The sequence below is a fragment of the Tiliqua scincoides genome, chromosome 3 (genome assembly GCF_035046505.1).
Source record: "Tiliqua scincoides isolate rTilSci1 chromosome 3, rTilSci1.hap2, whole genome shotgun sequence".
Lineage (NCBI taxonomy): Eukaryota > Metazoa > Chordata > Lepidosauria > Squamata > Scincidae > Tiliqua > Tiliqua scincoides.
In genome coordinates this window covers 152318643-152343833 of record NC_089823.1, presented here as the reverse complement: position 1 = coordinate 152343833, position 25191 = coordinate 152318643, and the positions used below count along the sequence as shown (strand labels likewise).

General features: G+C 44.4%; 1 protein-coding gene and 1 pseudogene across 1 annotated transcript in view; both read left to right on the top strand.

Moving 5' to 3' along the window:
* Positions 1-25191, top strand: part of CHST3 (carbohydrate sulfotransferase 3) — a 53422-nt gene that overhangs the window by 10972 nt on the left and 17259 nt on the right. The window lies entirely within an intron of this gene.
* LOC136646730 (5S ribosomal RNA) lies at positions 8648-8765 on the top strand (annotated as a pseudogene).

Genomic DNA, 25191 nt, shown 5'->3' with positions numbered 1-25191 from the left:
TGTGACGCCTGCGCAAATGAGGACCTTGCCCCCGGTGCGGACCTTGCCCCCTTTGTTCTCCGCCTGCCCTCCCCCTGTGACGCCTGCGCAAATGAGGACCTTGCCCCCAGTGCGGACCTTGCCCCCTTTGTTCTCCGCCTGCCCTCCCCCTGTGACGCCTGAGCAAATGAGGACCTTGCCCCCGGTGCGGACCTTGCCCCCTTTGTTCTCCGCCTGCCCTCCCCCTGTGACGCCTGCGCAAATGAGGACCTTGCCCCCGGTGCGGACCTTGCCCCCTTTGTTCTCCGCCTGCCCTCCCCCTGTGACGCCTGTGCAAATGAGGACCTTGCCCCCAGTGCGGACCTTGCCCCCTTTGTTCTCCGCCTGCCCTCCCCCTGTGACGCCTGCGCAAATGAGGACCTTGCCCCCGGTGCAGACCTTGCCCCCTTTGTTCTCCGCCTGCCCTCCCCCTGTGACGCCTGCGCAAATGAGGACCTTGCCCCCGGTGCGGACCTTGCCCCCTTTGTTCTCCGCCTGCCCTCCCCCTGTGGCGCCTGTGCAAATGAGGACCTTGCCCCCAGTGCGGACCTTGCCCCCTTTGTTCTCCGCCTGCCCTCCCCCTGTGACGCCTGCGCAAATGAGGACCTTGCCCCCGGTGCGGACCTTGCCCCCTTTGTTCTCCGCCTGCCCTCCCCCTGTGGCGCCTGTGCAAATGAGGACCTTGCCCCCCGGTGCGGACCTTGCCCCCTTTGTTCTCCGCCTGCCCTCCCCCTGTGGCGCCTGTGCAAATGAGGACCTTGCCCCCGGTGCGGACCTTGCCCCCAGTATTCGCTCCATAAGACGCACACACTTTTCCCCCCACTTTTTTTTGGGGGGGGGGAAGTGCGTCTTATGGAGCGAAAAATACTGTAGCCATTTTCAAACACTTCTACTAATAAGCTAGTCATGACTGTTAATGGAAGTTAGTAAATTAATTAGAAAGTATGTGTGTGTCTGTGTTTTGTTTTTTAAAAAGGACAGGATGTTATGCTCCAGACATTTAGTTACTGTCCTGAATGTGGCTAGCTCTGGAAAAAATAAAACATACTCAAAAATAACCAGCAGTTTGTATAATCAACCTTCTCCCTTCTTGGAGGTATGGAAAAGTTCCATCCTGTACAAATTTGGACACTGGTGGAAAAATGGGTCTGAACACCATTCTAGATCTGAATGTTCCTGAAAGTCTTCTGCTTTAGGGCTGGCATTGGCAGGTTCACATTTATTTCATCGGTGTTATTGCTCCTGTAGCTTGAACCTCAGCCACTGTGATCGGAAGCTCTGACTTCTGTTGATACAGTTGATTGCTGCAGCCAAATTCTGGGAGCAGAAACAGATATATGGGTATATTCTGTGAGAGTATGTGAGGACTTCTGTGGATAATTCCTGTTAGTATTCAGAAGCGTTATCCACATAAATCCCTCATTCATCCAACAGGAGAATAGAGTGTTGTGTATATGTAAACTGCAGCATTTCATCCTACCTTGGAGTCTCAAGGGAAAGAACGGGTGAGCTCCTGCTCCCTCACGGCTTTAGTACTGATTGCCCTTCCCAGTTACTAATTGGGAAAATTTATGGCACCGAAAGTGGATGTTGAAAACACAGGCACTTTCCTGGTAACTTTAACAAACCTGATTTGATGGTTGGACTGGAAATGGGACAAGGTTTCCTGGAAATGTACTATATATGCAGACCAGATGCATTCTGGGATATTATCACAGTTCATTGGGAGCATGACAATGGATTGATTTACCAGAAGGAATTTTTTCCTAATACTGTTCCTTGCCTCCCAAGAGGTGGTTGGGTGGGGGTGGGAGAAAATCAAGCACACTGGTTGCTTTAAGGTGGTAAAAGAAGCAAATGCAGATTCCAAACAAGCTTGAAGGAACAGACACCCCATTCAGCAGTTTTCAGGGCTCTTAATTCAGGGGAGGATGGGAAAAGATCAACAATTAGAAAGGGACATGCTTCAACGTCCTGTTTCTCCCCACCCCAGAAATAACCAAGTAACAATCTGAGGGCATGTATTTTACAATATAGGAAAGAAAAGAATATATTTTATGCATATTCTTTTTAAAAAAAAAGATGACAATATTTTAAACCAGATTATTGGATCTCAAAAGACAGTTCATTGAAAAGCAGATATAGACTGGTGGTTTAGAATATACCCCAAAGGCACAGTAGGAAAGGGTGTGAACACGACAGCCAACATTGTCTTGCTACAAAACAAAAATAACTGAATAGTCCCCAGACCTACCTTAATTGCAGGAACTTTGAGTCGTAAACCTACTGCTCTCAGGCTAACAATAATAATGGTTCAGCAGTGTTTCCCAGCTGTTCTCGTGGATGTGCAGAATATGGTGGTGTGTGTACTTGTGTATTTCATTTAATGCCCCCCCCCATTCCATCCTGTCTCTGATAGAGGCCCAGCAGAGGTGTATACCGCAAAGAAAGAAGGGTTCCACTAAATCCAGGAGGGTGCCCGCATGGCTAACCAGCCAAGTTAGAGAGGCTGTAAAGGGCAAGGAAGCTTCCTTCCGTAAATGGAAGTCTTGCCCTAATGAGGAGAATAAAAAGGAACATAAACTGTGGCAAAAGAAATGTAAGAAGGTGATACGGAAGGCCAAGAGAGACTATGAGGAACTCATGGCCAGCAACATTAAGGGGAATAATAAAAGCTTCTTCAAATATGTTAGAAGCAGGAAACCCACCAGAGAAGCGGTTGGTCCTCTGGATGGTGAGGGAGAGAAAGGGGAGATAAAAGGAGACTTAGAGATGGCAGAGAAATTAAATCTTTGCATCTGTCTTCATGGCAGAAGACCTCGGGCAGATACTGCTGCCTGAACGGCCCCTCCTGACCAAGGAATTAAGACAGATAGAGGTTAAAAGAGAAGATGTTTCAGACCTCATTGATAAATTAATGATCAATAAGTCACCGGGCCCTGATGGCATCCGCCCAAGAGTTATTAAGGAACTGAAGAATGAAGTTGCTGATCTCATGACTAAAATATGCAACTTGTCCCTCAAAACAGCCACAGTGCCAGAAGATTGGAGGATAGCAAATGTCACGCCGATCTTTAAAAAGAGAAAGAGGGGGGACCCGGGAAACTATAGGCCGGTCAGCCTAACATCTATACTGGGTAAGATGGTGAAATGCCTCATCAAAGATAGAATCTCAAAACACACAGATGAACAGGCCTTGCTGAGGGAGAATCAGCATGGCTTCTGTAAGGGTAAGTCTTGCCTCACGAACCTTTTAGAATTCTTTGAAAATGTCAATAGGCATGTGGATGCCGGAGAACCCGTAGACATTATATATCTGGACTTTCAGAAGGCGTTCGACATGGTCCCTCACCAAAGGCTACTGAAAAAACTCCACAGTCAGGGAATTAGAGGACAGGTCCTCTCGTGGATTGAGAACTGGTTGGAGGCCAGGAAGCAGAGAGTGGGTGTCAATGGGCAATTTTCACAATGGAGAGAGGTGAAAAGCGGTGTGCCTCAAGGATCTGTCCTGGGACTGGTGCTTTTCAACCTCTTCATAAACGACCTGGAGACAGGGTTGAGCAGTGAGTTGAGCAGGGTTGAGTAGTAAGTTTTCAGACGACACCAAATTTTTCCGAGTGGTGAAGACCAGAAGTGATTGTGAGGAGCTCCAGAAGGATCTCTCCAGAATGGGCAGCAAAATGGCAGATGCGCTTCAATGTCAGTAAGTGTAAGATCATGCACTTTGGGGCAAAAAATCAAAACTTCACATATAGGCTAATGGGTTCTGAGCTATCTGTGACAGATCAGGAGAGAGATCTTGGGTTGGTGGTGGACAGGTCGATGAAAGTGTCGACCCAGTGTGCGGCGGCAGTGAAGAAGGGCAGTTCTATGCTTGGGATCATTAGAAAAGGTATTGAGAACAAAACGGCTAATATTATAACACCGTTGTACAAATCGATGGTAAAGCCACACCTGGAGTATTGTCTCCAGTTCTGGTCGCCACATCTCAAAAAAGGCATAGTGGAAATGGAAAAGATGCAAAAGAGAGCGACGAAGATGATTACTGGGCTGGGGCACCTTCCTTATGAGGAAAGGCTACAGCATTTGGGCCTCTTCAGCCTAGAAAAGAGACACCTGAGGGGGGACATGATTGAGACATACAAAATTATGCAGGGGATGGACAGAGTGAATAGAGAGATGCTCTTTACACTCTCAGATAACACATAAGAACATAAGAACAGCCCCACTGGATCAGGCCATAGGCCCATCTAGTCCAGCTTCCTGTATCTCACAGCGGCCCACCAAATGCCCCAGGGAGCACACCAGATAACAAGAGACCTCATCCTGGTGCTCTCCCCTACATCTGGCATTCTGACTTAACCTATTCCTAAAATCAGGAGGTTGCGCATACACATCATGGCTTGTACCCCATAATGGATTTTTCCTCCAGAAACTCATCCAATCCCCTTTTAAAGGCATCTAGGCTAGACGCCAGCACCACATCCTGTGGCAAGGAGTTCCACAGACCGACCACGCGCTGAGTAAAGAAATATTTTCTTTTGTCCTAACCCGCCCAACACTCAATTTTAGTGGATGTCCCCTGGTTCTGGTATTATGTGAGAGTGTAAAGAGCATCTCCCTATCCACTCTGTCCATCCCCTGCATAATTTTGTATGTCTCAATCATGTCTCCCCTCAAGCGTCTCTTTTCTAGGCTGAAGAGGCCCAAACGCCGTAGCCTTTCCTCATAAGGAAGGTGCCCCAGCCCCGTAATCATCTTAGTCGCTCTCTTTTGCACCTTTTCCATTTCCACTATGTCTTTTTTGAGATGCGGTGACCAGAACTGGACACAATACTTTGGTTAAAATACTCTTTTAACCTCTATCTGACTTAACTCCTCGGTCAGGAGGGGCCGTTCGGGCAGCGGTATCTGCCCGAGGTCTTCTGCCGTGAAGGCAGATGCAAAGAACTCATTCAATTTCTCTGCCATCTCTCTGCCATCTCTAAGTCTCCTTTTATCTCCCCTTTCCCTCCCTCACCATCCAGAGGGCCAACCGCTTCTCTGGCAGGTTTCCTGCTTCTAACATATTTGAAGAAGCTTTTATTATTCCCCTTGATGTTGCTGGCCATGCGTTCCTCATAGTCTCGCTTGGCCTCCCCTATCACCTTCTTACATTTCTTTTGCCACAGTTTATGTTCCTTTTTATTCTCTTCATTAGGGCAAGACTTCCATTTACGGAAGGAAGCTTCCTTGCCCTTTACAGCCTCTCTAACTTGGCTGGTTAGTCATGCGGGCACCCTCCTGGATTTAGTGGAACCCTTCTTTCTTTGCGGTACACACCTCTGCTGGGCCTCTATTACTGTTGTTTTAAGCAGCCTCCATGCACTCTGGAGAGACTGGACTCTTTTTACCCTCCCTTTCAACCTCCTTCTAACCAGCCTCCTCATTTGAGGGAAGTCCGCCCGTCGGAAGTCAAGGGTTTTTGTTAGAGATTTGCCTGGTATTCTTCCCCCAACGTGCACGTCAAAACGGATCGCAGCATGATCACTGTTCCCCAATGGCTCAGTAACGTTTACATCTCTAACCAGGTCCTGCATACCGCACAAAATTAAATCCAGAGTCACCTGTCCTCTGGTGGGCTCCGTGACTAGCTGATCTAAGCCACAGTCATTTAGCACGTCAAGAAATCCGGTTTCCTTATCGTGACCAGAACACAAATTGACCCAGTCAATATGAGGATAATTGAAGTCCCCCATGATTACAACCCTGTCCTTCCTTGTCACCTCCCTGATCTGTTTCCTCATTTCAAGGTCCCCATCAGATTTCTGGTCTGGAGGACGATAGCACACCCCCAGTATTACATTGCTGCACAAGCCTGGTAATTTAACCCACAGAGATTCTACGGTGGAGTTGGACCCACCTTCAATCTCTACTTTGCTGGATTCTATCCCTTCCTTAACATAAAGGGCCATCCCACCTCCAACACGCCCCTGCCTGTCCCTCCTGTAGAGTTTATAGCCCGGGATTGCGGTATCCCACTGATTCTCCGCATTCCACCAGGTTTCCGTTATGCCCACTATGTCAATATTTTCCCTTGTCACCAGACATTCCAGTTCTCCCACCTTTGCTCGTAGACTTCGGGCATTCGCATAAAAGCATTAACACCAGAACCAGGGGACATCTACTTAAATTGAGTGTTGGGAGAGTTAGAACAGACAAAAGAAAATATTTCTTTACTCAGCATGTGGTTGGTCTGTGGAACTCCTTGCCACAGGATGTGGTGATGGCATCTGGTCTGGATGCCTTTAAAAGGGGATTGGACAAGTTTCTGGAGGAAAAATCCATTATGGGTTACAAGCCATGATGTGTATGTGCAACCTCCTGATTTTAGAAATGGGCTATGTCAGATGCAAGGGAGGGTACCAGGAGGCAGGTCTCTTGTTATCAGGTGTGCTCCCTGGGGCATTTGGTGGGGCCACTGTGAGATACAGGAAGCTGGACTAGATGGGCCTATGTCCTGATCCAGTGGGGCTGTTCTTATGTACTTACGTTCTTATGATATATAATCCCTGTGTCTAGAAGTGGTGCCTGAGTGGTGAGTCACTCTGTACTTTTTCCCTTTTGGCCAGAGGTATAGCCTCTGAGCAACCAGCTCTTCCTATTTCATGCAAAGTGCTGATAGGTAGGAATGAGTAACCATCTCTTTCCCGTTCCACCCAACCCTATCCCATTTCACCATTTCCCTGCCCCTTCTGACCCCCTATACAGCCTTACCTGCAGCAGCGAGTGTCCTCAATCTATCATGGCTATACCTCTGGCCAAAAGGGAAAAAGTACAGAGTGACTCACCATTGGGGGCATGTCCATTGTCTGAAGAAGGGTTAGGATATGGTGTATGTTGATTCCATGTAACTTCTGTGTCCCTCCCATGTGCCTCAATCTCCTCCATGTATTGGCCTCTCTACTAGTGGAGTTGCGCTGATGTATAAGTGATGTCCAAGCTATGTTGGTGCAATGTTTTTCTGGTGTTGAACCAGCATCTTTGGTGCATCTGTTGTGCTGGCATGTCGCGCCCTGGGTTATGCCAGAATGCCAGATGCAAGGGAGGGCACCAGGATGAGGTCTCTTGTTATCTGGTGTGCTCCCTGAGGCATTTGGTGGGCCGCTGTGAGATACAGGAGGCTGGACTAGATGGGCCTATGACCTGATCCAGTGGGGCTGTTCTTATGTTCTTATGAGGATAAGATAGGAGCTTTAATTTTTCTGTATAAGAGAATGTCTATAAAGAGTGACAGATGGGATTTTAGGAGAATCACTCCGATGAAAATAAACATTACCCCTGAGAGTGATATTTGCTGAACTTCAGAGAGTAAGTGAAAAGAACGTGTTTAGAGTATAGTTATGGATTTCACAATCACTGGGCATCTGGTGTTCTTAATTCTTTCAGTTTCTGAAAGTAACTCTTTTACCCTGTTTCTCTTCCTTCCTCCCTTCTTCAGATTTTGGCCAGTTCTGGTGTATCAGACTTTGAGGCTTTATGTCTGTGGGAAAGTGGTGACCCAAAGACGAAATTTCAGATCATTGCTTTCCCAAGGGAGGGATATTGCAACATCTAGGAATATTTCCTGCTCCCTGGAACTGGGAAAGTCTGATCGAATGTGGCTGTCTACAGCCCAGCTGATTGTTCAGAGCACTTAGTTAACTCCTTCCATGTTCTAGGTCAGACATATTTTCTTGCCGTTTTCTAATTCCTTACTGATCATTCCCCACTGCTTCTCCTACATGTGGGTATCAGCTGCAGATTTAAGTGCTCACATGAGTCACCAGGGGTTTTAATTCTACAGCATATTTGAATACAGGCAGGTCCTCAGTATCCACTGATTTGGCATTCACTGATTTGATTCACCATTGATTCTGAGATTCACCTTTAAATGCATTGTAACAAGGGAAAAAGGCAACCAAAACCAATTTCCTATCCATGCTATTTATTATAATTTCATTCCATTAGAGTCCATCATTCAATCCATCTAGTGTCTGAATGCGGTATAATGTATGTACCCAGGTGTCAAACACAAGGCCCAGGGGCCGGATGCGACCCACGGAAGCTTTTTATCTGGCCCTCAGGCTGTCAGCTGCTGAGCAGTGCTAAAGAGTTACTGCTTAAAGGGCAGCCCACATGAAAATTGGGTTCTCCCATATCTTGAAATATGATCAAGATTTGCATATTTTCTCTTCTGTCATTTGCAGCTAATGAGTTCCTAAGTGAGAAAAAGTGTTATTTTTGGTTAAGACCTGTTTAATGACATCACGTCCTGCCTAATGACATCACTTCCAGCCCTTAGCAGGCATCATGCTATTAGGCCCTCTGTATAATAGTTATTTTTAACTATCATTTTTAGGCAAGCAGTTTTGTGTTCATTTTAAGAAGCTTTGGCATTAAGCCTCTCCTTTACTGTCCCTTCAGGGTTATGATGACTTTCCCTCAGACAGCTATTGAAATAAAGAGGAGCTTAACCTAGTCAAGGAAACACTAATCTCTTTTATTTTTAATTATATTTTCTTGTTATGTCTATATGTGGGTTAGTCCAGCCTCAGTGCCACCAAGAAAGAATTTCCATCCAAAATGTAAAGGTCTGTTGAGATAGACTTGTAATGTTCAGCTACCCTGCACATACCGGATCTCATCTGGTCTTGGAAACTAAGCAGGGTCAGGCCTGGTTAGTACTTGGATGGGAGACCGTCTGGGAATACCGGGTGCTGTAGGCTTATACCATAGTCTTTTGAGACTGAAGGTTGCCAACCAACCACCACCCTTTCCCTCTATTTCATTTCTGTGTTCTGGGGGCTTCTAGAATGACTGCAGCCTCAAAGAAACAGAAGAAAGTCATGTTGACTTCTTGTTAGGAAGGTTAGACTTGTTAGACTTCTTGTAGAAAGAGGTTTACCAGGACTATATATATTTTAATTTGCTGTAATTAAAGTTTTCTCTAATTGCAAAAACTGAAAATTAAAGAAATACAAGAATATCTGTAAGAATAAAAGCAGGATTCCAGATATTTGTGACCAGGTACACCTGCGTATCTCTTCCTCTTGAATTGCATCACTGCTGTGGCATGATAGGTGCCAGCAGAAAACAGAGAAGGAAGAGAAAGTAATAGAATGGATTTGAGAAAACTGAGACCTTTCACCAAAGACAAGCCCAACAAATGCCACATATGCTTAGGCACAGCAGTAAGGAAAAGTCTTTCTTAATGCGCAGTCAAGAATCCTTGTGAAATCACCAACCAACGGACCAGTCCTTGTGAAATCACCAACCAATGGACCCTCTTCCTTTTTTCTGTGTTTGAAAATTCCTAGGTCAAACTTGCAAGTTAGGCTATACTTGAAATTTCAAACACTCTTGCCCTTGAGTGGTACTATGCATTTAAAACTCTGCCTAGAACAATCCTGCGCAGCATTACGTTTTAAAAAGACAGATATATTTGTGCAATCCTGTGCAAATATAAACATACTTAAATCATGTCAGCAAATCATGGACAGCTAACAGAATTTATTTTTCCTTTTCTGACCATATGTTTAATTCCTTGATAAATGGAGCAAATCACATTTCCTTGTTCAGGCCAATTCTCTGCATGTTTACTCAGATGTAAACATGGGAACACAAGTCCCATTGTGTTCTCTGTTGCTTATTCACAGGTGGGTGCATATAGGATTGCAGTTTTGCAGATTTATAAGGGGCAGTTTCATATATAATGTTTTAGATGTCTTTTCTGTTTTGTTCAGTACACGTGAGCACTTTCTGCTAATGCTTTGAACTTTAGGTTGCAGCAATTTTAGCTGTATGCACTCTGCCCTGAAAGATAAAAATTCTAGGTTACTTAGGACCCGAATACAAAAAGACTAGTGCCGGCCCAGCCCTGGCCCGGGTGACAGGCAGTTCAGGATTGGGGTGTTAATTCTGTATATCAGGATAAATGGCAAGAAATGTAAATTCATTCATTCATTCATTCAGCTTCAACTATTCAGATGGAACTTTCATGGCTGCTGTTGTCTCTGAGATATTACCATGCATTGTTCATATTCTTGGTGAACCTATGGTTGTTGCATTGGCATCAGTGGCATTGCTAGGGGGTGGGGGTGCGGGCCGCACCAGGTGACGTGCTGGAGGGGGTGACATGCCCTGGGGGATGAGGTGTTAAAATCACGGCTGTAGGAGCTACCCCATCATGCCATACACCATTGGATGAGGAATGTCCAGCGAAATGCAATGCAAAAAAACAGATAGAAATAGCTCCTTTCCTTCAAAAGTTACGGCCAAAAAACCAGAAAGAAAAAATGCCACATTTACTTGAGAGTAGGCGAACTTGCCTTAGTCCGTCGGAAAGGGCAGGCTGAGAGGACTCTAACAACATCAGATGGTCCTGATCCAGTGAATGCAGCTCCCCTCCTGGGAGGGGGGAGAAGGAGCTCCCCCCTCCCAGCTACGAGTCTATTGAGTCCTATGAAAGCTAAGCAGCGTGAGTTGCATTTAATCGCGAGCAGGCAGACATGCCTTGGCTGTGATCAGGCAAGGCAAAGGGGAATGTGAGGACACCAGAATGGTCCCGATCCGATGGAACTGGAGCACAACAAATGCTCCAGAAGGCAGCCTCTCCCTCCTCCCTAAAAAGGACAAAAAAAGAGGCTTGAACTGGTAAGGGGAATGTTTTCTATTTTGTACTTGTAAAACCTGGTGGGTCTTTATTTTAATATGCTTGAAATAGAAGAACTTTAAATTCGGCACTGGGGCTGAAAATCTCACTGATTCTTTTTGGGGTGGGGGGCGTTATTGCAGGCAGACCATAGAAAAAATGCACTTGGTGGAACAGGACTGGCTCCCCTTTATTTAATTATTTCTTTTATTTTAATTTAATTTTTTACAATTATTTTAATTTGCTTGATGATGTCACTTCTGGCTATGACATCACTTCCAATGGGTCCTGGACAGATTGTCATTCTAAAAAGTGGGTCCCGGTGCTAAAATTTTGAGAACTGCTGCAATAAGGTGTTAGTAAGTTGTCACGGGGTATGTGTGTGAGACTCTACAAGTTTTCAAAATCACTAAAATCAGAGTTTGGAGAAATAATATCATCATGTTATATAACAATCAATACGTAATTTCATGCAGAATGCAATGAAATAAACCACATTGAAATATCTGTGTTCTATCAAAAGGTACAGCCAAAAAACCAGTGGAGGCGGGGCGATGGTACATCACCAGGCCCACCACCTGGTGTGTTGCCCCACCAACTGCATGGGGTGACGTGCAGGCCTCCCGCACCGGGGGACGTGAATCCTAGTGATGCCACCGATTGGCATAGTAGGTAGATGCAACTTTCTTTTTTTCGGAGTCTAGCAGAAATGCACACCACAGAATAAGTATAATGAATCCATCCTTGAAAAAGAATACTGGTAAAGATTAGGGCTGTTCGAAAAGCTTCTTTTCCTTTAGTCAGGATGTGCTTTGAGAAAAAGGAGAATAATTGTTGAGAGGGTGTGGAAAATTAAATGTGGGTAGTAGAAAGATCAGATAACTAATTGCCTCAAGCCCTGAGGCTATTTGAAAATCATGTACTGTGCTGCTAATTACCCTGCAAAGAGCTCAACTCCTGCAGTTTGCAAGCATGTGTAAAGACAGGGAGATAAATGTTGAGGGTCTTTTTCTAGTTATTATTACTTATAAATAAAAAATTATTTCTTTCCAGATCTCCTGTTTATAAACATCTGGTAAAGCTAAGTGCGTTCTGATAGAGTGTTGTCTAAAAAAGTGGGTCCCGGTGCAAAAATGTTTGGGAACCACTGGTCTAATAGTAAACGAAAACACCTGTGGTGTTTTTTTTTTAAGAACTGTAAACTTTGGATCTTCACCTGAGACATTACAATATATGCCTAACTTGTGCCGGAACAGGCAGGCTGGCAGGCCTGCGCTGTATCCAGCGCAAGTTTTGGGCTGTCTGAGGCTTGGCCTGAGGCAAGGGGAAACTTTTCCCTTTAACCTGAGGAGTGCTGCAGCAGCCCCAGTGGGTCTACTCAAATCTGCACCGTCTGATGAGGAGGCGCAAATCTGAGCAGCCCGGGAACGGGGTCAGGATCCGGCATAATTGCTAGCAACTCTAGCATCAGTATGTTTATCGTATCCCAAACATACTAAGCAAGAATGACCAGTGGACTGAGCATCAGGGGAGAGGACAACAGCAGAGAACTTGAAAGTAATTCGCTTGGTTTCAGTTTCTTTTGAGAACTGCAAAAAGGGAATTGCACATTCAGCAATATATTGGAACTAGGTCTGTGTTAGTTCCATTTTAAACTGCAGCACACTTACAAACTCCATATCGAAGGTGACTTTCAAGCACCCTTAGGCTAAAGCAGCAGTTTCCTTTGTGCAAAGGCAAGCATGTTGGGTCCTGATATTCTCGCCCCAGGTCCTCAATCAATCTTGCCCATAATCAATCATAGGTAGTCAACAATGATATAAATAGTTCAGTCAATTGCAATTCCCCTGGGGGCTGGGGATAAGAATAGGCCCTCAGTTCGGCTGTACTTGTCGTAAGAGGCGACTAAACAGCCACCGGGTAGATGGGACTCGTTAGCCTGGGAAGGCAGCTCATCTGAGAGAAGGAAAACTCTGATCCCAAACCTCCACTGCCTTGTGGCTACATGCAGTTATGGAAAAGGCTTCAGGAGTCAACCTCGAGGCAAAATCCGGAGCCAGAGTCCCTGAGGCAGTTCATGGCTGAACACAGTCATGTTCTGGCAACTCCTGTGACACCGCTGGAACCAACCGTATTGGCTTCTGCCTTTCCATTGGACCATTTCAGCGACGTGGAGAGGAGGGATTTGCTGCGTGGGTAACAGTCTATCCTCCACATCTACTTTACCCAGGCTTCACGTACTGGAGAGGACACTCTGTTCCAGAACGCTATTCAGAGCACGATACCATAGTCTTCCAAGACTGAAGGATGCCAACAATTGCTTCGCAAAGAATGTTTTTTTCTATTTATGACACTATCAGAGTTGTTTTATTTTTTTAACTGTATAAGCTTTAACATTCAGTCTAGAACTGTCCATTATTCATCCATGTTGTATGTATGTCCCAGGAGTTGTAAATGCTGTCCCGATGGGTGAGCTAAACTGTTCACCCTTGGCACAGATTCATCACTGAATGATTGCAACATCAAGAGGAAACATAGCAGTTTGCTTTAGTAGTTCATATTTTTAATTTACATCCTACTCTGTGCTGCTATGTTGACTCATGGGGTATGCACTGATGCTTTGGAATTTTATTGATTACATTTTTTATTAACATATTTTATGGTGTTTTCTGACTGTGTTTTATTGAATGTGAAATTGTTAGCCGCCTTGTATTCTAGAAAAACAGGATATAAATCTTTTTGGGTGCAATCCTATGATGCAGTTGAGCTGACACAAGTCCTTTGCACTGGCCCGGGAGCTGTTCTGGGAGACAGCTGGCGCATGAACGTATGCTGTCCTCCCTGTGACACTGTGGGCCCCAGGAGAGGGTGAGTTGTGTCGGCTGAGCTTGGCTGACGCAAGGGTTCGGGGCTGTGGGGAGGGCAGGGAAGAGGCAAGAAGGAGGCGTTTTGGGGTGGGGGGAGGGCGGACGTCGGGTTGAACCGTGGGTGGGTGGGCAGGCAGTAGGAGGCGAGGCCAGGACTGGCAGTTATGCCAGAACCTGACCCCATTTCCCAGCAGTCCAGTGCAGTCCCAGGCTGCTCGGATTTACGCCACCTCATCAGGTGGTGCAGATCCAAGTAGACCCATTGGGGCCACTGCAGCGTGACATGGGATAAGGGGAAATGTTTTCCCTTGATGTGGACTGCGCCACTTTTGGCCCCGAACTTGCACTCGATGCAGCGTAGGTTCATTGCTTCCAGTGCAAGTTAGTATTGCTGACAGTTGCTGTCAGGGAAAGGGTTATGCATCCTTCCCCACCCATCCACTGTTCTGCTCCTAACTGCAGTCACAAGTGCATCTTTTCAAATTAATAAAAAAGTTGGGAGAATATTCAGCTTCACACAGTGTGTCTTTACTGTAACTCTTTTAGCAGAATGGAGTGCCAGGAACATGGCTGGGGGGGGGGGGTTAACAGCAGTGGAGATCCAGAGAAAAAACAGATTCCAGATTTAGTGAATACAGAGGAAGCAGTTCATGGCATCTCTCCCTAGATGAATTTACAAGCTCCAACAGCTCTGAGTTTGATTGGCAGAGGAGCATGCTTGCTTCTCTGTGAAAAGGCTAAGCCAATTCTGTCCCTCTCTAAAAATGGGCCAAATTTAGCTTTTCCTAAAAGAGGGATTTCCATTGCCCTATTCAACACAGGTTTAGTCCTATTACAGCTAATTAATGAGCTGCATGGAGTCTGTCATTGGGAGCAACAACAATGCATTGGAGTGGAGCAAACAGAAATCTAGATTAATTTCCTGTGTTTTAATCTTTGTGTGTTTTCAGTAAAAAAAATAAGGGTTGGATGGTGATAAAATGGAGTGTGAATAGATAAAGGAATTCTACAATTGTGATGGTTCTCTGTTCTCCAAGAGTGTCGGTCGGTCTCTCTCTCTCTCTCTCTCTCTCTCTCTCTCTCTCTCTCTCTCTGAACACTGAGATTTTGGGAAAACTTACTTATTTATGCTTTCCTTAGTCAACTGCTCTGCAAATGAAACTTTCTTTCTTGTATGATGAAAGAAATGACACTAGAAATGACACTAGTTAAGCAAAGAACAGTGCAGCCTTCCTTGATGGCAGACCCAGCCCCTTTATTTCATTTCTTGTTTTATTTTTAAATTGACTTGACACTTCCCATTTTCTCACCCTTTCTGCAGGCAGCATTCCCAGCATGTGTGTACCCCATAGGGATAGAAGATACGCTGATTTATAATTATCCTCATTAGGTGGGATGGTGAGAGCACACAGCTGCAAGAAAGAAGAAATTAGCTTCTCTGGGCTGTTTGTATAGCAAAAGAAACAGTTTCTAGTCCTTGCAGTAGGAAAAATCATGAAGTGGAAGTCTCTGCAGTGGGTAGACAGAAAATGAGGAGAGAAGTCATATTTTTCCAGTTATAGTATTCTTGGTACATTGTTGGCATAATTTGTTCCTGTATGCATTATAGTGGCAGAACTATATACCATGGGAAAGAAAGGGCTGCCCTGGGAAACAGCAACTCCATACTGAGTTGTCCTGTTTCATATAAGAACATAAGACAAGCCCTGCGGGATCAGGCCAAAGGCCCATTTAATCCAGCTTTGTATATCTCACAGTGGCCCACCAGATGCCTCAGGGAGTACAAAAGACAACAAGATATCTGCATCCTGTTGCCGCTTCCTTGCACCTGGAAGTCTGAGATAGCCTACTTCTAACATCAAGAGGTTGCACATACCTATCATGGCTGGTAACCCATGATGGACATTTCCTCCAGAAATTTGTCCTGTTCCCTTTTAAAGGCAATTTGGCCAGATGACATCACCACATTCTGTAGCAAGACGTTCTACAGACTAATTACACACTGGGTAAAGAAATATTTTGTCTGTCCTAATTCTCCCAACACTCATTCTCATTGGTGGGAAGTAAAAGTTACTCTTTTTGCTGATGATTCTATGTTGCCCATGTTGTTTCCTGCCCATGCCCCCAGCAGCCAGTATGGCGATTGTTGTGAGAGGAAGCATAGGGACCTAGAAGGTTGAGGATTCTGCCCAGTGTGTGGAAAGAAATAAACAAAAATACCAGCGCTGGGTTTTTTTTAATCTTATATTGCAATACAAGAACATAAGTCGGTGGGGACCTAAAAAGCTTGCGTGCCAACCATCTCTTTCACCAGCCTTTTATACATTCTAAAGGTTCATGCAGCACATTCTTAACATGTTGTTTGTACATAGTTGCTTATTACTAGTAAATATATCATTAACTATTTTCCTTATCTCCCGGAAGAGGGATTATAGGTTATCTCTTGTCCTTGGTAGACTAATAATATCTCCATATCTCTGTTACCTGGGGTCCTTCTGAGGTTTCCCAGGAATGATACCTATAATCAGTTGATGCCCCCGCTTAACTGTTTGATGGACTTATCATGTTCCTTCCTGCAGCCCCTTATATTCTTGCAACACAAAGCTCTTCCCTAAATTTTCCATTGCCTCCTCACTGTTTGTGTTTGCTCTTGAGGCAGCAGGAGTCATTCCTTAATTTACTTAGGGCGCAATCCTAACCCCTTATGTCAGTGCTTTCCAGCACTGACATAAGGGCAATGCAGCTCCAAGGTAAGGGAGTAAACATTTCCTTACTTTGAGGAGGCCTCCGTGAGTGACACCCAACTGCAGGATGCAGTACATGTCCCATTGGCACTGCTATGCCAGTGCTGGAAAGCACTAACATAAGGGGTTAGGATTGCACCCTTATTTTCCTTTTTCTGGAAGACAAAGGAGGAACAAGTGATTATCCTGCTTTCCAGCCCTTTGCCCTTTTGGTAGTTTCAACACATACTAAAGTTCATGATGGGGTCTCTAAAATGTCTAACGACAGAATACATTTCATTCAATTTGTTTTATAATATACTCTCACTTCACAATGAATAATGTTTTCAGCTTGCATTGGTAATGCAAGCCAACTTCTGTCTGAAAGAAAATGCTATATGCTGCTTACTCTCCAACCAGGAATTTCAAATCATAATTAACATTAACTGCGCTAGAAAGCTAAGTCAGCTGGCAGCAGCTTATCCAGAGAGGGAAGTTTTAAAAGGTTCACAGAGACTCTTTCTCTTTCAAACAATGGACCATTTATGACTTTTATGACCATTCTGCCTCCTTACCCAGTTAGCAGGCATAGAACAAAAAGTTTAAATCCGGTGCTAAAGTGGGTAGCACAAGCAGAGCAAAGAGTAGAGCTAGGTCTTACATCTTTTAACCAGGGAGGTTGGAAGGGGAAAATGATGTTTTTTAATTGATGTCTTGTAAACATTCTACATCCTCTATTTTTAATTTAAGTATAAATACTGTATACTTTATAAGTAGGGCTGGAAAAATCTCAGGTGCCTAGCCATCCAAGTGTCTAGAATTCTGATGCTGCTACCTAATAATGTTAATATTTATTTAAACCCCATTTGTTAATAGCAATGAATAACTGCTTCCTTTAAGTGATTGATTCTCCCCAGTGGCCCTATCGTATTATATTATGTTGCCCATGTGATTCATTCTTAAAATAACTGCCTGCATTTTTCAGAATGACAGAATTTCAGATCATTAACACCCACTAACAGTGGCGTGCCTCAGGACACCCCTAGTCCATTGCAGAGGTGAGTGTTGATCATTTCTGGTATAGCCCCTCCCTGCTTTATCTGCTCTGCCAGTCCCTACAAAGATCCTGGAGGTTTCTCAGATTTTTTTTCAGCAGGCAAAATGTTTTACATGTAATGAATACATTCATATAATATAACAACCTTGTAAGATAAGGAAATATTGTTATCTCCATATTATAACCAGGGAGCACAGGCACAGGCTGGGAGTAGCTTTCCTAAGGCTTCCTAGTGCAATGGTTTTCAACCTTTTTTGTGCCACTACCCAAACAAACAAAAGTATGAGACTGAGGACCCACTGTTGATCCTTCCCCCCTCCTGAGACCCTATCTGCCCCCTCACCCTCATTGCTGCAAGCTTCCCACCCCTGTTAGCACTGTTCGCTCTAACATTCTTATTAGAGAGAGCAGAAGCCAGTTCATGAAGCCTGGCACTAGTGAAAGTTATTTTAGCACAATTGCTAAGAACCTGCGCAGGGCTGGCACACAATCTCCTGGTACCTGAATGCGTACACTAGATGCCTCCCCCTTTATCTGGTGATGCTCTAGTAGGGTGGCCTACCCATAAGTTGTGGTGATGGCACATGTAGGACTAGATGCCTTCAATAGGGGATTGGACAGATTTGTAGAAGAAAAGTGCATCACATGTTACAAACCATGATGGGTTTTTGTAACCTCCTTGTTTTAGAAGTAGACTATCTCTGATTGCTAGATACAAGGGAGAATAGGATACAGATGTCTTGTTGTCTTTTGTACTCCCTGAGGCATCTGGTGGGCCACTGTGAGATTCAGGAAGCTGGGCTAGATGGGCCTTTGGCTTGATCTAGCAGGGCTTATGTTCTTACGTTACTGTGAAGGGGTGTGTTGAGCCGAAGATCTTGCTCCACTGAGATCTGCCCCACATCTGGCCCAGCCTGCTCATGAAATCCAGCATTGTATAGTAAGGGTCAAATTGAACCATCATTCTCTTTGCTACTAAACTACACTACATGACTTTCATCCTGCACTGCAGAATCAGGAATGCTTCAAGATGACTTTGAACAAAGAGTAGTCTAATGGTAGCTTCAACAGTCAAGCTTTGCCAAACCTAAGGGAGCTTTTCCAACAAATAGGATACTATAGCTTGCAACAGTGTATCTGCTTTATGCTGAACAGTGGTTCTCACACATTTAGCACTGGGACCCACTTTTTAAATGATAATCTGTGAGGACCCACCAGAAGTGATGTCCTGACTAGAAGTGACATCAGCAAGCAGGAAATTTTTAATACGTCAAGACTTCAATCCTACCCACACTTACCCAGGAGTAAGTCCCATTTACTATCACTGTTAAAAGAACATACAAAGTAGCTTGTTAGAAGTACAGGTCTGTAATTTCCCCAAATGCAGTCACAGACTATGGTAGCATCAAGTCTAACATATTAAAAAGAAAATATTTAAATCAGTGGGGACCCACCTGAAATTGGCTCATGACCCACCTAGTGGGTCCCAACCCACAGTTTGAGAAACACTGATTATGCCTTACTCTGAAGCATTTGATAGATGCATTTCCCATTAGTCATGTTGGAATTCGGCCAAGATACTGAGAACTTCTTTGCCTCTGAGGAATAGTGTCATGAGATTTTGAATGCTCATGGCCTCAGTTTGACATCTAACTGGAAAACACACAGCTGAACTGATACACGATATGTTCTGCAGTGGTCACATTTAAAATGCACCATCTGTAAAAACTGCAGGCATCGATACAGAAGTGAAAGTTACTGTGTGAGGTTCACACAGTTCCACGTCATGTCTACATTACAGTAGTAATGGCAAATATGGGGTGGTTTTGAAAATGGAACTGATTGCTTCCCCTCAGTACTGTACCTAGCATTTTGGAAGCTGATGTTTTCTTAAAAAAATAATCAGCATTCATGTTAAAAATGCAATGGACTTCTGCAAGATGTCTGTAACAAAATACCTTTCTCACCATTTTGCTAGTGCTGTTTGCTAGTCATTTGCAGTGTGATCCTTGGTGCTTGTAAAATCACTCTCAATCAGATATGGAGACCCAAAAGACTTAAAGCCCTGTTTTCTGCTCAGTTTCCCATGCAATTCAAAGCAGAGGGTAAAAGTCTAACAGCCCAATCCTATCCTCCCTTCCACTGGTGCAGCCATGCCAGAAAGTATCTAATCTGATGCACCAAACTTACTGCATGCATTTATTCTAGGATAAGGCATCTACACTTATAATAAAACAATTCACTTCTCTTCTGCCAATAGTGCAAAAATAAGAAAGCAAATTCCTGTGGATGCCTTAAAATGTGACATGCTACTGGAAACATAACTTTTGAACCACCTCACTGAGATATGAGGAGCAGAAGCTTGAAGTAAGTTATACACCATATTCCCAGAGGTTATGATTATGTGTTTGGTGTGCTGCAGCTTTCAGAGGGGCATGTCATGTAGTCAGTGGTATCACTAGGATTCACATCACCCCATGCAGTGGGCGGGGCAACACACCAGGTGGTGGGCGTGGTGATGTTCCATCGCCCCGCCCCCACTGGTTTTTTTGGCTGTACCTTTTGAAAGAGCACAGATATTTCAATGTGGTTTGTTTCATTGCATTCTGCATGAAATTACGCATTGATTGATATATAACATGATGGTATTATTCCTCCAACACTGATTTTAGTGATTTTGAAAACTTGTAGTCTCACACTCAAACACCCCCGTGTCAACTTACTAACACCTTATTGCAGCAGTTCTCAAAATTTTAGCACCAGGACCCACTTTTTAAAATGACAATCTGTCCAGGACCCATTGGAAGTGATGTCTTGGCCAGAAGTGACATCATCAGGCAAATTAAAATAAATAATTATAAATAATTAAATTAAAATAAAAGAAATAATTGAATAAAGGGGAGCCAGTCCTCTTCCACCAAGTGAATTTTCTCTGTAGTCCGCCTGCAATAACACCCCCCCAAAAGAATCAGTGAGATTTTCAGCCCTCCCCAGTGCCCAGTTTAAAGTTCTGTTTCAGACATATCAAGATAAAGACCCACTTGGCTTTACAAGTGCAAAATAGAAAATATTCCCCTTACCAGTTCAAGCCTCTTTTTTTGTCCTTTTTAGTAGGGGGGGGGAGGTTGCCTTCTGCAGCATTTGTTGCACTCCAGTTCCATCGGATCAGGACCATTCTGGTGTCCTCACATTCCCCTTTGCCTGGCCTGACCACAAGCCAAGGCACGTCTGCCTACTCATGAGTAAACACGACCGTGTGGCTTAGTTTCGCTTTCCATAGGATTCAATAGACTTGCAGCTGGGAGGGAGGGACCTCCTTCTCGGGTGTTTTTGGAGGCTGCATTCATTGGATCAGGACCATTCTGATGTTGTTGGAGTCCTCTCAGCCTGCCCTTTCCGATGGACTAAGGCAAGTTCGCCTACTCTCAGGTAAACGTGGCCACGTGACTTAGTTTCGCTTTCCATAGAGCTTAATACACTCGCAGCTGGGAGGGAGGAACCTCCTTCTCGGGTATTTTTTTGAGGCTGCACTCATTGGATATGGACCATTCTGGTGTCATTGGATTCCTCTCAGCCTGCCCTTTCCGATGGACTATGGCAAGTATGCCTACTCATGAGTAAATGTGTGATACGGCTCGGTTTCACTTTCCATAGGGTTCCGTTCATTTTTTTCTTTCCAATTTTTTGGCCATAACTTATGAAAGAAAGGAACTATTTCACTCTGGTTTTTTGCATTGCATTCCGCTGGAGATTCTGCATCCAATGGTGTATGCCATGACAGGGTTGCTCCTAAAACCGTGATTTTAGCACATCATCCCCCAGTGCGCGTCATCCCCCTTGCGCGTCACCCAGTGCGGCCCATCCCCCCTAGTGACGCCACTATATGTAGTCCTTGCCATTTGCATGTTCAGGTCATTGGCTTATTGATGGTAGGTTTGCATGTTTTGATAATGGCTATAGAATAAACATTCAAAAGCAATGTGGAGAATTGTGAGGGGTACAGAGAGTGACTTTGACAACCCACTGAAGAATTGTGAGGAGTCTCAAGCATAAGCAATAAGGAAGTGTGACATAAGTGAACTGACTTGTGTCGCCTATTTAATATTCATTACTGTGACTTCAGTAGAGATATTCCTGATTTGCACAGACTTTCTGGCATCTCCTGGTTCTCCAGAAGCAGGTTTTAAGACCGCCTGTCAGAGCTCCATGGCAACAGCTTGCTTAGAAGGCTGCGGGGGGAGGGGCACCAGGATGCAGGTCTCTTGTCTTGTGTGCACCCAAGGCATTTGGTCTTCCACTGTGAGATACAGGAAACTGGACTAGATGGGCCAATGCCCTGATCAAGCGGGGCACTTCTCATATTAGAAAGAGTTAGTTATCATCTTTCCCTCTTCTTCCTTAGACAGACAGAAGATGCTGAACTGGTCTTCTTGATTTGCTTCTTATGATACCTTGAAAACATCCCTTTGATAGCACCAGTTTTGCAGTCTAGTGTAGAGTGAAAGCAATCCATTCAACAAAATCTCCATGGGAGTTTCAGAGAAAATTGGTTCTGTCTTGGGGATGACAATTCCCCAGGACAGCCAAATAGGCAAAGCTCAGGGATGGTTCTTGACCCTAGTGTGCAAAAACTGTCAGACTCCTTCATACATCCACTTGGAAGGCCAGTTTCAAGAAGAACTCTACCAAATTCCATGACAATCCTAGGTGAGTATGACTGCTTCAGTGACCACACAACCCAGATGAGCAAGACTACCAGGCTGCTATTAGAACTGGGTCATCCCACCCATCTCTGTGCTGAAGAAAGTGCAAGCGGTCTTGCAGCTATTCCTTCTACTGTACCTTGTTGGCACATTGGAAAGAGAAGCTTAATTTCTGTCCTCTTAGAGTGGGGCAGATGATGAGTTCATAGGAACATAAGAAGAGCCCTGCTGGATCAGATCAAAGGCCCATCTAGTCCAGTTTCCTGTATCTTACAGTGGCCCATCAAATGCTTCAGGGAACACACAAGACAACAGGCACAACCAGGATCCTAGTGCCCTCCCCTGCATCTGGCAATCAGAGGCAGCCTACCTCTAAAACCAGGAGCTTGCACATACCTACCATGGCTTGTAACCCCTGATGAATTTTTTCGCCAGAAATTTGTCCAATCCCCTCTTAAAGGCATCTAAGCAAGATGCCGTCACTACTTCCTGTGGCAAGGAGTTCCACAGACAATTACACACTGGGTAAAGAAATACTTTCTTTTGTCTGTCCTAACTCTCCCAACACTCAACTTCAGTGGATGTCCCCTGGTTCTGGTGTTTTGTGTTACCTTTCAGAAAGGTAAAATTTGGAAGACTGTTTGCTGCCCCTGTGTACCTTTTTCCATGTCCACTTCTAGTAACAGGTTGTGCTGGTTTTTCCGTAGTTTCAAATACTTGCAAATCTTATTTAACCAGAAGTGACTGTGTGGCAAAAAAAAATGTGTATGTGTGTCATGGGAAGAAAAGCTTCTTTTAAGCCACTTTCAATTCTCTAAATCTATTGTCTCTTTCCAACCTTATGGTTACCCAACATTTTGTCCTTGCCATCCAATTCCTGATTGTTCTTCCATGCTCTGGTTCACACATACATGCTAAGTACTTTATGACTTCAAGTGATAGGTGTGAAAACAACACATTATAGAAATATATTTTATTTATTTTAAATTTTCCTTTTGTCTGAATGGAACCAAAATAACAGATAGAATTTTGTTTTTGTCCTGCAACACTTTAAACACAGGGCTTTTCAGTGGGGTAACATATTCAGTTGCTAGGTACCAAGTGTTCAAATGTAAAAAACTAGAAAAATGTACATACGTATATGAACCAAGTCAATGACTGTGGATTCAGAGCCCAATCCTGAGCTCGATGTGCCAGCTTACCAAGCTCTAACACTGGGCGAGCACCCGTGCTAGCCCAGTGCTGACCGGCGCTGGAGTAGTGCGGGGCAGGCACCCAGCCTTCACTGCTTGGCAGTCGCACAGACTGCCGAGCTGCGGAAAGAAAAGCGGGGGCGGGGAGGAGGCATTCCAGGGAGGGGGGAGGTGGACAGAGGGCAGGGAGAGGGCGGGGAGGAGGTGTGACATGTGGAGGGAATGGGCAGTGAGGGAGGCGGGACCGGCGGAGCAATGCTCCACCAGATCCAGAGCCTTCTTGTCAGGCTCGGCGCCTGACACGAAGGCTCTTACTTCACAGCTGATCTTTTGGTTGGTGGTGAATCGAGTAGTCCCATTGCAGGGCTACTCTCTTTACCCGGGGGAAGGGGACGAAAGTCCCCTTCTCCCGAGGCGCTACCTGTGGCTGCTGTGAGAGTGCAGGATGTGGCAGCAGCTGTTTTTGGTGCCGCCACAGCTGCGCACCTCGGGAGCTCAGGTTTGGGCTCTAAGGCTGCAATCCTATGCACACTTTTCTGGGAGTAAGACCCATTGAATACAATACAACTTACTTCTGAGTAGACATGTCTAGGATTGGGCTGCTAGGGTCACTTTGAACTTTAAAGTTTTAGATGAATATCTGAAAATGCAAAATATAAGTAGGGTAAATTTTTACTTGCAAATGCATGTATCATAAGTTTCATTTAGGTACACTCATCTGGGAAACAAGATTGACTATGTTATCATGTTACATGAGCATTCGTTGGCAAACTTGGAATTACTTTTTTATAGTTTGTGAAATGACCCTTTGGATACATTTCTCTCCCCTCCACTCTTCAAGTTGTACTTGTAGGTTGAATGGTAAAGATTCCTCTCTCCTCAGTTCTGTTCTTCACCAGACAGTATTTCAATGGTTTCAAAAACCATTAACTTTAGGTTTGTTCAACGTAGCATAAACAGTAGTTCCTTTTTGTGTATTTTGTGGCCAGTTAAACTCACTTAAGAGAAGTTCACAGTAGAGGAAAAAGGCCACTCAAGCCTCATAAAAACAGTAAATTCTCAATTTGTGCCTATCTTGAAAAACTGCTGAGTTCAGAATATTTAATTGTGATGGTCTCGAAGAACGGTAATACATAAACAGTAGCTTTTGTCATCCAAGACAAATGGTGCTGAAGACAGAGGGCTGAAAGTGGTTTGATGGAGGTTGCCATCACTTGCCATTATTGCCTAGTCTGACCAAATAGGTCTTGCAGTTTTATACCTAAACATTTGTCTCCCAGATGTAAAACTACAATCATACCACAAATAGGAAATTCTCTTTTAGATCTCCCTCAGCATTACGATAAAAAGCCTCGGATAAAGCATGAGATATTTTTTCTCATCCCAGATGCCCATAGAATGTGCCTGTCTGTTCTGAGTCTTGCTCCTGGGCTTCCTGGCACTGTTGGATTTTCAGTAAGACCTCAAGGCTGTAACAGCTCTGTTACATGGCCCCTGTTGGAGCTATTCTTTTAAGCATGTTGCATGTCATCTATTTACAAAATAAAATACTAAAATGCCTCTGTAGACTAGGGCTACTGTTTCTCATGTCTGTTCTCTTGCATACTGAGGGCCAATTCTTTTGTTAACTTTTGCCCCACAAATAAATAAACAAAATAAAACACTACAGCTCTCTAGCACAGATGTGTCAACATAAGACCTGTGGGCCAGATACAGGGTTATGACTAAACAGGGCCTTTGTTCAAGTGTAACTTAAATTGTTTACATGTTCATTCCAAAGAACCATAGTCAGCATGACAGATTTTATAAAAGGTTACATATCAGCAAATCTAGAATAACTGCTACCTCTCATTCTGTAGTACTATGCTTGGTCAGTGTTTCTCAACCAGTGGTATTCAAACTACAGGTGGGACTTGAGGTGGTGTTTGATGGTATGGAGATTTTTCTGCCTTCTTTTT